Below are 13959 nucleotides of genomic sequence, written 5' to 3'. Positions count from 1 at the left end.
TCACACCAACAACAACGGCCACAGACAGACACACAGGTCCTGCCGTCCCACAGGGTCCGATACGGTGCTTTGCAGACTCCATTGCAAGGTACCCTGGACTCACTTCAGCCGCTAGAGAAGAGAAAATGCCTCTTGGGTGGAGCTCCGCGGGTATTTTAGAGCACACAGCAGCAATAGACAGAGTACAGCCAGAAGTAAATAGAGTCGGGGTGGTGAGGGCAAATTATCCAGACACCAGAGTATTAAATTTTGTCCCTCAGGAACAACTGGAGACAAGAGCTGGCTGTTGTGGCTGCTCATCTTTTCACTGTGGATGCCCTGTGCCTCCCTGTCTGAACAGCTGCCTGCTGTTGCATGAAAGCAAGGGTGAAATTCATCCCACACAGAGGGCAGCGCAAGATCCTCAGTTCCCACTGGGGCACAGGGATTTTCTTGCCCCTCTGGCCAGGGGTGGCTTTTGCTCCAAATGAGAGGGCAAACGCTACTCTCCGCCTAGCGGGGCGTCTTCCACTGATGCCAGCGAGAACTGCACCTGTGGGCCAAGGGTGCTGGAACAAGGGGGACCAGGAGCCATAGCTCCATCACTTTTTACCAGCTGTGAAGGCAAGCAACGGGGGGAGGGGCAGAGATAAGCGAGCAGGGGGTGGGGTCGTGGGGGAAGAGGTGGTGCGAGGGCGGGGCTTCGGGGGAAAAGGGACGTGGGGGGTGGGGCCACGGTTCAGGTGCCCTCCCCCCCTTTTAGGGAGCTTTGGTCACTCCTGTTGTGGACTAAAGAGCAGACGTTGCCACTTAGCATGGGAAACAGGGCTCAAGCCCTCTGAGGCTGTATTCAGTGCCACTCTAGGGCAGTGCTGGGGCGGGGGGAAGCGGGGGCATCTGGGAGAGGTAACAGGCCTTCTTGTTGGCTATGGCTCCAAGTCACTCTAGCAGCATCACGGCTTCCTGCCTAGCAGCACAGAAGGGCCTGAGAGGGAGGTTGGTGGTTTGTAACGCAAAGCATCCACCCAGTTACTGAGCCTGGAACTACTGCCAGATAAAGAATGAGCCTTATCTTGTATCTTCCTGCCTGGCTGTCACATTTTCAAGGCCCACCCTGCTGATACCGATAAGCTTTCCATGACTGCAAGTTTTCTGGACATTTAGGATTACATCTACTTCCAAAATAGACCGCCTGGGCCTCCCCCATCCAGCAAAGTGCTGAAGCTCGCACTTAACTTGAAGCATGCAACTTACTGGACTCCTATTGACTTCAACAGAGCTATTCACATGTTTAAAGTGAAGTAGGTCCTTCAATACTTTCACTAGATCAGTGCCTTAAATATAATTGGTACACACACACACACACTACTATTCGGGCATTGGTAGTGACACCGTAGTTAAGGTTGCATCGAGATTTGCACTTAAAATAGGACTCAAAGTCCCTCATGCTACATAACATGCACCAGTGTCTGGAGCTTGGTCACCATTGCATAACACCTTGGACCAGAGCCTCGGCTTGGCTAAATTAGCATCTCTCCACTAAAGTCACATACTCATCAAGTTTAAGGCCAGAAGGGATCCTGAAGATCAGCTAGTCCAGCGGTTTTCAACCTCTTTTTCATTTGCGGACTCCTGAAAAGTTTCAAGCGGAGGTGCAAACCCCTTTGGAAATCTTAGACGCAGGCTGTGGACCCCCGGTTGAAAACCACTGCTCTAGCCTGACTTCTTGTAGGACACAGCCCAGAAAATTTCACCCCCAGACCTATTTTATCTATCTTAGAGTTTTATCCTGCCGCATGTCACCATAGCATTTGAGCAACTTCCATGTAAAATCCAATAGCAATAACAAAGTCCGTAGTGGGCTTCCTGGAGCTTCTGGCACTTCTCCCATGCCAGGTAAAGACTCTGCTTGTGGTAGGGTTTTTTTCCCTGGATGGAGTGAAGGGCTGGGATATCAGGGGTGTTCGACTTGAGAGCGTCCCTTGTGGTGGGAAGGCTTTCCTTCCTCAAGTCCATGAGTAGGTCCGTCTACACAGCGAACAGGAGGGGTAAATTCCAGCTCGAGGAGTCATACCCACGCTAGGTCTGATCGAGCTAACGTGCTAAAAAAATAGAAGTGTAGCTGCAGCAGTGTAAGCAGCCTCGTTGCTCGGAGTACGTCCTTGTGGTCTCAGATCGGCTTGTACTCGGCGCGGCCAGCCCCTTCCACCACTCGCCCCGCCGTGGCTTTACGCTCCTGTTTTCAGCACGAGCCAGGAAGCGCCGAAGGGGGGCTCGGCAACAGCGTTTCAGAACCTCTGCCATAAAGCCTGGCACATAAAAAGTGAAAACCTGTGATCCATGAATAGAGGCTTTTAAATCCCTGTTCTGCCAATTGTTAAGGAGTTTATTTGTACATCTATATTCTACGGCTCTTTCCAACTCATTTGTACTCAATGGGAAGTGACTCTTCTCCAATAACCAGCTCCCAGGACATATTTCATCATACAAACTTATTCTACTGTATCACTTTCTTGTTATCATACACACTGATCTCTTCAATCATTAGGCAAATGGAGGCGGATTTCCTTTTTGGATATTTATTGTCTTACTAAACCCAATTAAAATCAATGAAGCTATTAAGCATCTGGTCTGTGTTTTCTTACAGTGTCTCTGTGAAAGATATACATGAATTGGTGCACCGGAACAATCTGATTTCCTGTGCTCAAGTCCTTTAGTTAATCCGCTACAAAGGCAGCACGTACCTGCCTGGTCATTACATTCCAGTCTACCCCGAATGCAGTCAGCACCTACATGAGCTGTTTGCCATGGTTTTGCTTCGTGAGCCGTTGTCGGCACTGCTGCCAAATTGCACAGGCCTTGTAAATCCTTACAGGAATTTGGAAGAAAACAGATCTTCAGAAAAAGTAGAGGCAGAACGTTCCCCGTCAAAGCCAAGTCAGTCTGTAGAGCCACAAACCCACAAAAAAGCCAGGTCACTCCTCAATCTCCCTCAAGAGTGGGCAGTTTAGGATCAGCACAAATCTTGGATGGGGAGGGTAAAGCACAAAGCTAAGAGCCCAGGGTGTGAAATCCTGGCCCCACTGAACTGAGGGGAGTTTTGCCCTCCACAGCAATGAGGTCAGGGATTGCTGCCTTGCAGTCTAATCACCACTCTGGTTCTTGTGGTTAAGGCACTGAAATGGGACTTTAATTCCTGGCTCTGATACAGACTCCCTGCATGACCTTGGGCAAGTCACTTTGCCCCTCTGTGCCTCAGTTTCCCTGATTACAGAATGGAGATGGTGATCCTTTTGGACCTCACAGGGGCGTTAGGAGTGCTTGCAGTGGAAGCTGCTATACAAGTACAAAGTATTATTATTCATAGGGGGCTGACACTCTCAGCTATGGTTTCACACAAAGGCCTGGAAATCAATTGCATTACTTCAACAGACTGAGGGGAGGAAACTTGCAGTTAAAAGTGTAGGTCTAAATTTCCCCCCCTCCCGGCAACAGTAGCCTCTGATTTTGGGCAGCCAACCTTATTTATAAAGAGAGAACACACACACCGCAGGGTGGATGATGTTCCAGCCCTGCCCACGTGCTCAGGACTTCTCCATATAAACAGCAGGAAGATGGCCAAGTCTCAGGACATTCTAGGAGGGCTCAGGGAGGAAGAGTCTGGCCTCCAAATATCAGTACATGCTGCAGCGGCTTCTTACGTGGCTAGCAGGAGCTGCAATGCAGTAAGCTCAGACAGCCACCTCACACCGTTAGACACACTCCCCCGATCTCTCCCACCTCTTCATTTAATGAATCCTGGAGCAACACAGTGGCCTAGAGGGGCACATTTTTGCTTTTAATTTTCACATTACAAAACAACCTCCTTCCCAAAGCAACAAATCCGCAGGGCGAAGAACAAGCAGCAGCTACAGTCTGTTCCATTACAGAAGGTGCCTACAAACCCTATCAAGGATACAGCTGAAATAAATCTCAGCCTCTGGAAGTCTAAAGCCCAGGCCCACAGGAAAGGGGACTTGGGGTCATTCTCTTGCTTTCTAGTCCCGATTTGCTGCTGCATTTGGGCAAGTCACTCTGCCGGCCTTAGTTTAATTCTTCTCTATCTTTCCAGGGTGCATGGTGAGGCACCACTGATCTGCGATCCTGTATCGGGGCACTCACCTCTTGAGCACCGCCAAGTGGCGGGGTGCAGTACTGCCTTCCTTTTCTCACCCCTGGTGCCACCTGCAGGCTGCTGGCCGCCCTCAAGGCCTTCAGTGGCTTGGCCCTCCAGCTGAATCACAAAGTCTGAATGGCCCTTCTGGGGTATTAAAGAGTCTAGTAAGTAAACAGTCTATTTGCCCTCGCTGAGGTCCTCAGCTGCAACTCTGGGCTCTTTAAATGTAGCCCTTTGTTCAGAGTCCCAAATAAGCCCCATCCCCTTTGTGGGGTTTATGCCAGTGGGTGGTGGCAGAACCTGGCTCATTCACTGCTCTGGGTTCCAGTCCAGGGACCCTATGCACAGTAGCCACATAGTGCCCTCTCCAATCTGTCACTGCTGTTTCCTTGGGCTTCTTCCAACCAGGCCCTTTATCTCCAGCCCTAGGTCAGGGCCAGCATCCTCAGATTCCTCTCTCTGCAATCCCAGCTGGGCAGGTTCAGCCAGCCATGAACTCCATCTATTGTCAGGCTCCTGCGGTCAGAGAGAGACTCCCTCCTTCTCTCCTCCAATCCTAGCCAGTGACTGCTCCACGAACCCACAGGCAGCTCCTTTTATCAGGGTCAGCAGGGCCCTGATTGGCTGTTGCTAGCCCGTCTAGCCCTGGAAGGACCAGGTCTCTGTGGTTTTCCAAAGTGGCTGCTCCGGAGAGTCCTATCTAGGCAAGCCTCGAGGACCCACCTTCGCTGCTCTTTTCTTCTCAGCTCACTGCTTCTTAGGGAATCATGTGGTAGGACCTTGGGGCTCCCAGCAGGGAACCACAAAGGGCTAACACACTCCACCACAGATCTGTAGACAGGCAGGTGAAAAGCACTATACAAGTATTCTTTTCTTTATAAGAATGTACTTAGGTATTTCTCTGGGACGCCCAGAACTCATCCCTGCTGAGCAATGTCAGCCCTGCCAATTGCACATGGTATAAGCTGTGATGCCACCCAGGGGTTGAATCACGGCACGAACGGGGAACTGATCGGAAACCACGGGCTTTCGTTAATTTGTCCTAGTGACCAGGAGACCCATTGCAAAACAAAGATGCTGAGTCATGAATCAGTTCTCTCTCAGCTGTTGTTTAATCACTGGTGATATTCCCGGGCATGCAAGGACGTGCACTGGACTAGACCAATAACCCTTCAACCTTTGGCCCAGTTATAGCCACTGGCAGAGAGGAACCAATGCAACCCATGGTGCAGACGGACAGAGCTGCTGTTTGTCCCAATTGGCCTTTCCCTTGCTTGAAACCGTGGCTTATTACAATGTAGCCAGTCTGCATAGGGATTTGCCCGGTCTAACGTACTTATATGGCCCCTGTTACCACAGTATCGGAGCATCTCATGATCTGCAATGCATTTATCCTCACAACACGCCGGTGCAGTAAGGAAGTGCATTATGCCCATTTTATGGATGGAAAACAGAGGCACAGGGTGTCTAAGTGAGTTGCCCAAGAAGCCTGTGGCCAACCAGGAGACTGAACCCAGGTCTAGCACCCTAACCCCTGCACAGTGCCCCTCCATACATAAGAAGTGTCACACTGTGTCAGACCATGGTTCAGCTAGCCAGGTAGCCTGTCGCTGACAGCAGCCTGTACCAGCACTTGCAGGGGCGTGTACAGAAAGGGCACATATGCAGTGATCCACTTGTGGCTTCCGGTAGTCAGAGGGTTCGATCGTCTCGACCATTCCTTCCGCTGGTGAGACCTTACTACAGCACTTGCTATTAGTTTCTTGCTGAGGGGTTGGGAGAAACCACCCATTTTGTGTTGCGTGGCTTAGCCAGGTTCCATGGTCCAATGGTTGTTTCGTTTCATGGAAATCAGTCCACTAGAGGCACCGAAAGGCCACAGAGCCGCTCAAATCAACCCCGAGAACCTAAACTTCAGGATGGCATCATCCTCCCTCCCGTAGAGACCAGGGACACTTGCACCCTGGATTTTGGGCCCGTTGCTAACTGGATTGCAGTGAATTCAGTGAATTAGAACTAGCATTGCAATAGCATCTAGAGGCCCCATCGTGCCAGGCACTGTACGTACACATAGTGAGAGAATGTCCCTGCCCCCAGAGAGCTTACAATCTATATAGCCAGCAGACAGGAAGGGAAACTGGGGCACGGGGCAGGGACGTGACTTGTCTGAGGTCACCCAGCAGGCCCGTGGTAAAGCCAGGAATAGAACCCAGGTCTCCTGACTCCCAGCCCAGTGCCTGACCAATCAGCCTATCCTGTAGTCTCCCAGGCATTCATAGCACCAGCTCCGTCCAGTTTCCCAGCCCTCACGAGCAGCGCAGCTGCAGCGTCCTCGCCCCAGCATCAGGATGGACGGAAGCAGGTGTGGGATGCCAACAGGTGGCCGTACCTGCCGGAGCTCCGGCTGCCTTTCCTGCTGCGCTGCCCCCATTGTGAGCGGGGCCCTTCCTGTCCCGGGCGGGCCTGTCCCGGCAGCCGCATCTCACAATCGCCTGCGGAGACAGGAAGTTGGAGAGCGACGGCTCCCTCCCCCTCCCCACAGTGGTCCATTCACCAGCCAGGGTCCCGGATTCATTTGCCAGCGAGCTGCAGGAGAAAGGCTTCGTTATTGGAGACGAAGGAAGCAAGGGGGAGCCCTGTTCCTGTACCTGCTGGGTCGAGCACGAATATAAGCTCCAGCATTGACTTGGCTGCCAATTTCAGCACCAGCTGCACTGTGCTCATTCCTCTGGGCACATGGCCTTGTCTACACTGAGAGGAGGCACCGGATTAGCTTAAACTGGTTTAATTAAACCAGGGAAAATCCAGGTCGGTTTAAAACTGGTTTAATTGGTCTAGTCTGTGCCTGTAAATTTACCACCTAAGCCAATGCTCAAGCCAAGGCTAAGCCAAAATAGCTGTCCACATGCAGAGCTGTAACTCACAGCCTGTCTCCACGAGCAAGTTAAAGAGAGAGTTATACTGAGAGAAAAGTGCTTTACACTGGTATCGCCCTGCCTGTTCGGAAAGGAGAATAAGCCACGCTAGCAGAAGCACCTTTATAGCGGTATAACGGTGTCCACACTAGGGGTTGTACTGGTATAACTATCTTGCTTAAAATAATCGTGTCCCTGTCTGATATAGTTATATGCATACAACACTGAAGAAACGTAGGGCTTCTCTTAATAGTTTTCCAAGAACAGGTTCCTTTGTGCCTCAGAAAGACAGGCGTTACTGGTGCGAGGGTTAGCGCTTTTCAGATGCAGACTGCCAGTGCTCCAGGCCAGTCCCGTCAGCTCCATTGCACAGATGGGGAAACTGAGGCATGGGTGGGGGTTGCATGAGTTGTCCAAAGTCACACAGCTCCTCAGCAGCAGGGAGTCAGGAGACCTGGACTGGTGTTCCTGGCTGTGTTTCTCTGTGATCCGGGGCAGTCACTGCACCTCTTGATGCCTGTTTCCTCTCCCATTCTTTGTCTGTCTTGTCTATTTAGACTGTAAACTCTTTGACGCATGGGCTTTCTCTTACTATGTGTATGTACAGCACCCAACACAATGGGGTCCTGGCTGATTTACCTTGGAATAGAAGCCAACTCTCTCCTGACTCCCAGTTCAGCACCTACTCACTAGATCACACTGCCCAAGCCAAATACAAAATGAATATTTCTCCAGGGTCAGATGCGGAAGGAAGCCACAACTAAAACGGCACCCACAGCCCATCTGGCTAAGTTTCAGTTCCCCTAGTCATCAGTCCGGCTTCAGAGACCACCCAATATGCACAGAAATCTTTAAACGTGAGAAGTCCAGCCAGCGTATGGTGTAAGGTACAGGGCACAGGGGTAATCAAACAATCGAGCGTCACCTCCACTTTGTTACACAGGTACACACAAAAGAGGAAAGGAAAGTAGCACGAATAGGGAAAGTGAGAAACTGAGGGCTGTGGCAAGAGATAGGCTGGGGAGCTACTGAGTTCTCATCCAAGTGCCCAGATACCAAGGTGATGGGCACAGTATGAGAACAGAACAGAATCCCAGCTCCGACTCTAATTTTCTCAGGCACTTGGGCAAGTCACACCCTCCCTGCCTCAGTTTCCCCATTTTTAGAACTAGGGTATATATGGTGCATCCCTCTCCTTGCTCAGTTTTGCTGTGCTTAGACTGAAAGCTCCTCAAGGCAAGGACTGGGCTTCCTTGTCTGTTGAAAAGCGTTTAGGCCCAGATCCTCAAATATACTGTAGTTCTAGAAATGGGGAAACTGAGCCAGGGAGGTTGTGACTTGCCCAGATGCCTGGAAGTTAGCCACATAAATATCTTTTAGGATCTGGGCCTTCATACATTGTGGGTGCTACCAGAAAGAATTAATAAGTAAGTATTATTAATAAACCATGAGAAAGAAAACTCAAGAGCACTGAGTGACCAAAACTAAAAGATCAGCCAGGAAAATGTATCCATCTGCTCATCGGCTGAGAACACAGCGTGGTACTTGATCTACAATTAAATGCAGTGCTGAGAGGCTGTTTGAAACCTTTAATTAATTAAGTCCCCTCTCGCATGCCAGTGGTCAGACGCTCACACAAGCATCTGGCTCCGGTAACCTCAAACAGCCACTGAGCAGCACGATCCAAATTTTAAAGCAGCAGAACAGCTGCTCTCACACTGGGACGGAGCGAGGCATTTAACATCCTAACACCATCCTAATGGATGGCTCTGACATGCAGCCAGCTCCTAAGGAGATGCTCAGCCAGGGGCGGGTCACAGATCGCAGGCCCTCAAATCCATGCACGACTTTTTGGTGGGAGTAAAAATCCATCTTTAGGAAATGCAGGGCCCCAGTTTGAAGCAAGGGGCCCCATGCCCGCTTGCATTTTTGAACCCGGGGGTAGGAAGGCAAGCAACCAATGTTTGCGGGCCTCTCTGCAAAATGTGAGTGTCCCTCCAAACATCAAGGCCTGGATCAACCTGTCTGTTGGAGGCTGCCTGAATCTGCGCAGAGCCTGAGTTTACAACAAACTGGTTTGCATGCCCCTGCAATGCTGCCCTCTAGTGGACAGACTTGGTCCTACCCCCTTCCCAACTCTACACCCCTGCCCTGCTCATGAGTGTACCAGATCTCTCTACCAGCCTTGTGAAGAGTTACCTTTTTAGTTCACTGACGCTTGGGTTTTGGGAGTTGACAGTCACCAATTTCCTCTTTCATGCCACATGCATGTGGTTTGTGGGTGACCTTGGGGCCTGTGTAGCTGCAAAAACACCCAAACATGGCAATGCCTCTCAGAGCCTGAGTCAACTGACTTGGGTTTGCATGGCTTGTCCTACTGGGTTAAAAATAACAGAGCAGACGTTCCCGCTTGAGTTTCAGAGCCCGGGCTCCAGCCATAGGTCCTGACTCCATGGGTGCTCCACAGCTCAAGCATCCATGGAAAAAAAAACAGGGGGTCCTCAGCACCCACCATCTACAGCTGTTTGGCGGGGCCCCGGGACTGGCTACCCATCAGCGAGCGGCTTGGATGATGGGGAGGGCGGGTGGAGAGGAGCGAGCGGTGGGAGGGCAGGGGAGGGGGTGGAGCAAGGGTGGGGCCTCGGGGCAGAGCAGGGGTGGAGCCCCCACAGAGAAAAAGAAAAGAAAAGTCAGTGCCCTTGACTCCAGCCCAAACAAGAACATCCACGTTGCTATTTTTAGCCCCGTAGCGCGAGACCCGCGAGCCTGAGTCCATCGACCGAGGCTCTGAGACTCGCTGGGGTGGGTTTTGTTTTTTCTCCCATGTGGGCATACCCGAAGCGGCCGCGTGCTGCAACCTCCAGCTAGGCAGACTCTGTGTGACAAAATAAAGAGGCCTGCACTACTAGTCCGAGCTGTCTCAGTGGCTGACTGAAGTTTGACTGCAAGAGTCTTCGGTTCAATCTCACGCTTGAGGGAACTCCTCTCTTCCTTCACTAGTAAAAGAGGAAAGTCCCCCTGCTGACACATTACTTCGATAGCAGACAAGCACTGGCGAAGTCAGCGAGGAAGCTGCTAGCTGAAGCTTAAAAGGGATAATCGCGAGATATTTCGATGGGATATTAACCTCTCCAGCCAGCTGGCCCGTCAGCCACCTGCACCTGTATTAATGATTATTAGTCGGGCTCTGATCCCGCATGCACGTTTGCACATGCCACTGCAGTCAACGGGACAAGGAGACTTAAAATTAAGCATGCACATAAGCATTTGCAGGCTGGGAGCCTCGTTACTGGTGTAGTGCAACCCTGATCCAAAGAGCCGTATGTTTGGAAATAGATCGGAAGTCCCCTAGGGCTCAGCAACATCACGCCCAAGTCAGCCATTTGCGCCCTGTCCTTGTACAGCCTTTGAGTTTAACCAAATCTAAGGGGACATGAAAGTATTCTATTTAAAAATGGTCACTTGACCACAATGGTCCCCGAACAGGGCTGGTTTCTCTTCACTTCCTGCTGAAGCCAGACCCCGGCTGCATTGCCTTGGAGGAACGGGGTTATTGGCCGCAGATCCCAGATGCCGTCGCAAATGATGGAAAATTCCAGGAGACGTTCCAAGAAAATTGCTGGGAGCGGGAGCTTGCTGCCGGGGCATGAAGGCCAAAGCGAACTAGCCTGGGAGAGGAAGGTCCAAAGAGGAGCCCCAGCTGATACATCCGATGAAGTGAGCTGTAGCTCACGAAAGCTTATGCTCAAATAAATTGGTTAGTCTCTAAGGTGCCACAAGTCCTCCTTTTCTTTTTGCGAATACAGACTAACACGGCTGCTACTCTGAAAGCTGAGAGAAGATGATCTCCAAGAAGCGCAGAGCAACATTTACCTGCTCGATGTCATGGGAATCTGCCTGTGGGTCCCAGGAAGGGAACTTCCCGCACAAACGGGAAGAACGGGGCTGGAACAGACGCAGCCGTTTAGAGGCAGCACCAATCAACATAGCAACTAGGCACCGAAACCCAAGTCGGGAATCACCCTTCTGGGTGCTGCAATCAGGACACACACTGGGAAGTTGCAGCCAGGAGAGCGGTGCCCAGGTTACTCCTGTGGCTGTTCCCCACTCAGGACTTGGAACCCCCCTTCTGTCCCCTAGTGCACAACCCTACAACCGAGCCAAGCAGATTTCTGCTTCCAGACCCTTGCCCCCTGCCTGGTTTTGTTCACTGCCCTCTTCACCCTGCGCACTGCCAGGCAGTCCCCATCTGCTGCTTCCACGCCCACTGCCTGGTACCACCCAGCCCACCTGCCGCTCCCTCCACTGTCACATCTGCCTGCCCCACAATCCCCCTGCCCCAAGCTGGTGTTACCGGCTGGCCCATCACTCTGCCCAGTGCTAGCCCACTGAGTGCCTGGCATCACGTACCTTGGCTACTGCTACTCCAACACCCTCTTAGAATTCGCCTCTGATCATGCCTCCTTGTAGTGTTTGTTCCCCAAGGAACAAGGAGACAGCTTCAGTCTACCTAGCCCCCCCACCACAGTACAATCCACATCTTTCTCCTCCCCACACTTCTGTGAGGTAGGGTGGCGCTGTTATCCGGGAACAGAGGCACAGAGAGGCTAAGTGACTGGCCCAAGGTCACATGGGGAGTCTGTGGCAGAGGAGGGAACTGAACCAAGGTCAGAGGCCAATGCCTTCACCACCGGGCCAGCCTTCCTCCCACTACACCGATCCTCTTACTTGGAAAGCAGAAGGGAGGTGTAGCTCCCTGGTCAGTGTGTGTTACACATCCCACTCTGTGTCTGATCTACAGAGGACATGGGTCTTCCAAAGCTGCCAGCTAGGGGATTTGGGGTCTGATCCAACACCTGTGTAAATCAGTAGAGGCTCATGCTCCTAGCTCTAGAGGGACCAGGTTCAGTCCTGAGTAACAGTCGCTACAGAGGCACAATCCCAAAAGGCCTGGGCTCAGTGGCTCCTGCTGCCTGTTCGGAGCATGTGAGCCATACAGCTCCCATGTGAGGGTCAGACATGATACCAAAAACACCACACACCAACCCTCTACAACTCATCTTCTGGTCAAACCCAAGCTCCTCCCGAACTCCGTGCTCTCACTCCAACATGTATGGGGACCAGATTCCAGGACATGCAATGGCCTCACTCAAGCCACTAGCTATGGGACATTTAACTGCAAAACACGACAGACCATACTCCCAGACCCTTGTCAGTTTCCTCAGCAAAGTCTTACAGTGGCAATTGGCCACCATCCAAACTCTGCTAAGCACAGAATACTGCTTCCAAACTTTGGCTGGTTTGGCTCCTCATCTGCTCCAGGAAGTGACATTTACTCCGCTCATCGGCTCAAAAGCCACATTCATTCCCCCTCTGCTATGGCTCGCCCCTCACACTCGCCCCGGATGTCGCAAAATATGGGGTCACTAAATATTTACAAAAGTGACAAAGAGTCCTGTGCCACAGATCCAGACTAACACAGCTACCCCTCTGATACTAAACATTTATAAGCGCACCGGCTGAGCCAACCCTAGTTTGCAGCATCCAGCTCCTGAAATGCTCCCTCCCCCGCCCCCTAAAATGTACCATCTGCAACTTCATTGCAGGGGTCTGAAGTTGGGGGAATCAATCCACCTGGCTGCATTTGCTTTTGTTCCCAGTGGGACTGTGACACAAAACAGGCTAGCAGGGAAAGCATGAGGTTGGAGTTGGAGGGGGCTTTACTGGGAGACAGTTATTCTCAGAGCAAGCCAGAAACTTCTTAAGGAAAGTTTAAAAACAAAACAAAACCAGACACTCACCTAACTCCAGAACTGATCTGAATTAGAGACCAAATCCCTCTCGAGTGTATGGAAAGGTCAGCTAGCTAGATCCTGCGGCTTCCTTCTGGGCTCCCTCGGTTTAGCTATGAGATCCCAGGGTCAGGGAAAAACTCACACACACACCAACCCTTGCTGGGGTTTTCATTAAAGAAACTCTGCCTGATCTTTCCTGCCCCCCCCCAACCCAGTGATGTCATATCCTGAGTGTGTCCAGAAGTACAGCTGCCTTAGCAATAACTGACTCAAAAAAGAACCCGTAGCTCGCCCTGCCCCCTACGCCTCAATCTCTCTGTCTCCTGCTTCCACTCTGTGGTATGCAGCATAGCTGTAGCCAAGTTGGTCCCAGGATATTAGACAGACAAATGGATGAGGTAGTAACTTCTTTTGGACCAACTTCTGTTGATGAGAGAGAAGCTTTTGAGTTTACACAGAGCTCTCCTTCAGGTCTGGGAAATCACTCAGTGAGTCACAACTAAATACAAGGTGGAACAGGTTGTTTCACATAAGTAGTTAACATATATTTCAAGGGATCATTCAAGGTGAAGTGGCCAGTTATCATCTCTCCAGTCCTAGGGGGGTAGGAAAGCTGTGGGGGGGGGAGGGGGGATTTAGTGGTTTACAGATTGTTGTAATAAAACATAAATCCAGTGTCTGTATTCAGTCCTCAGAGTAGCAGCCGTGTTAGTCTGTATCCGCAAAAAGAACAGGAGTACTTGTGGCATCTTAGAGACTAACAAATTTATTTGAGCATAAGCTTTTGTGAGCTACAGCATCCGATGAAGTGAGCTGTAGCTCACGAAAGCTTATGCTCAAATAAATTTTTTGTATTCAGTCCATGATTTCTAGCATCTAGCAGAGTTATGAATTTAAGCTCCCAGGCTTGCCTTTTGAAGGTGTTGTGCAGGTTTCCTTTCAGATCTTCTACAATGATCAACACCCCCCACAACACACATTTCATGATCCACTGGTCCTACGCACGTCTATCACAACTTGTGGCATATCTTATCCAGTGCACTAAATGCCCCTATAACAACTATGTAGGTAAAACAGACAGACAATCCCCACGCTCCTGAATGAAGTCACACAG

At 51.0% G+C, this 13959-nt stretch overlaps 1 protein-coding gene across 4 annotated transcripts in view; it reads right to left on the bottom strand.

Annotated features, from left to right (window-relative positions):
- MOB3C (MOB kinase activator 3C) overlaps positions 1–13043 on the bottom strand; it is a 54365-nt gene extending 41322 nt beyond the window's left edge. For 3 of the 4 annotated variants that reach the window (XM_075131867.1, XM_048862659.2, XM_048862661.2), the window contains exon 1: positions 12852–13043. The gene's annotated coding sequence lies outside the window, so the exon portion shown is untranslated. Of the gene's footprint in view, positions 1–4140; positions 4379–12851 lie in introns of those variants that run through there. The other variant, XM_075131868.1, reaches the window with a different exon arrangement.
- Between the last annotated feature and the right edge of the window lie 916 nt (positions 13044–13959).

Source organism: Caretta caretta, chromosome 8 (genome assembly GCF_965140235.1).
Source record: "Caretta caretta isolate rCarCar2 chromosome 8, rCarCar1.hap1, whole genome shotgun sequence".
NCBI classification, from domain to species: domain Eukaryota; kingdom Metazoa; phylum Chordata; order Testudines; family Cheloniidae; genus Caretta; species Caretta caretta.
Note: the sequence above shows the minus strand (reverse complement) of the source record. Positions and strands in the feature narration are given on the sequence as shown.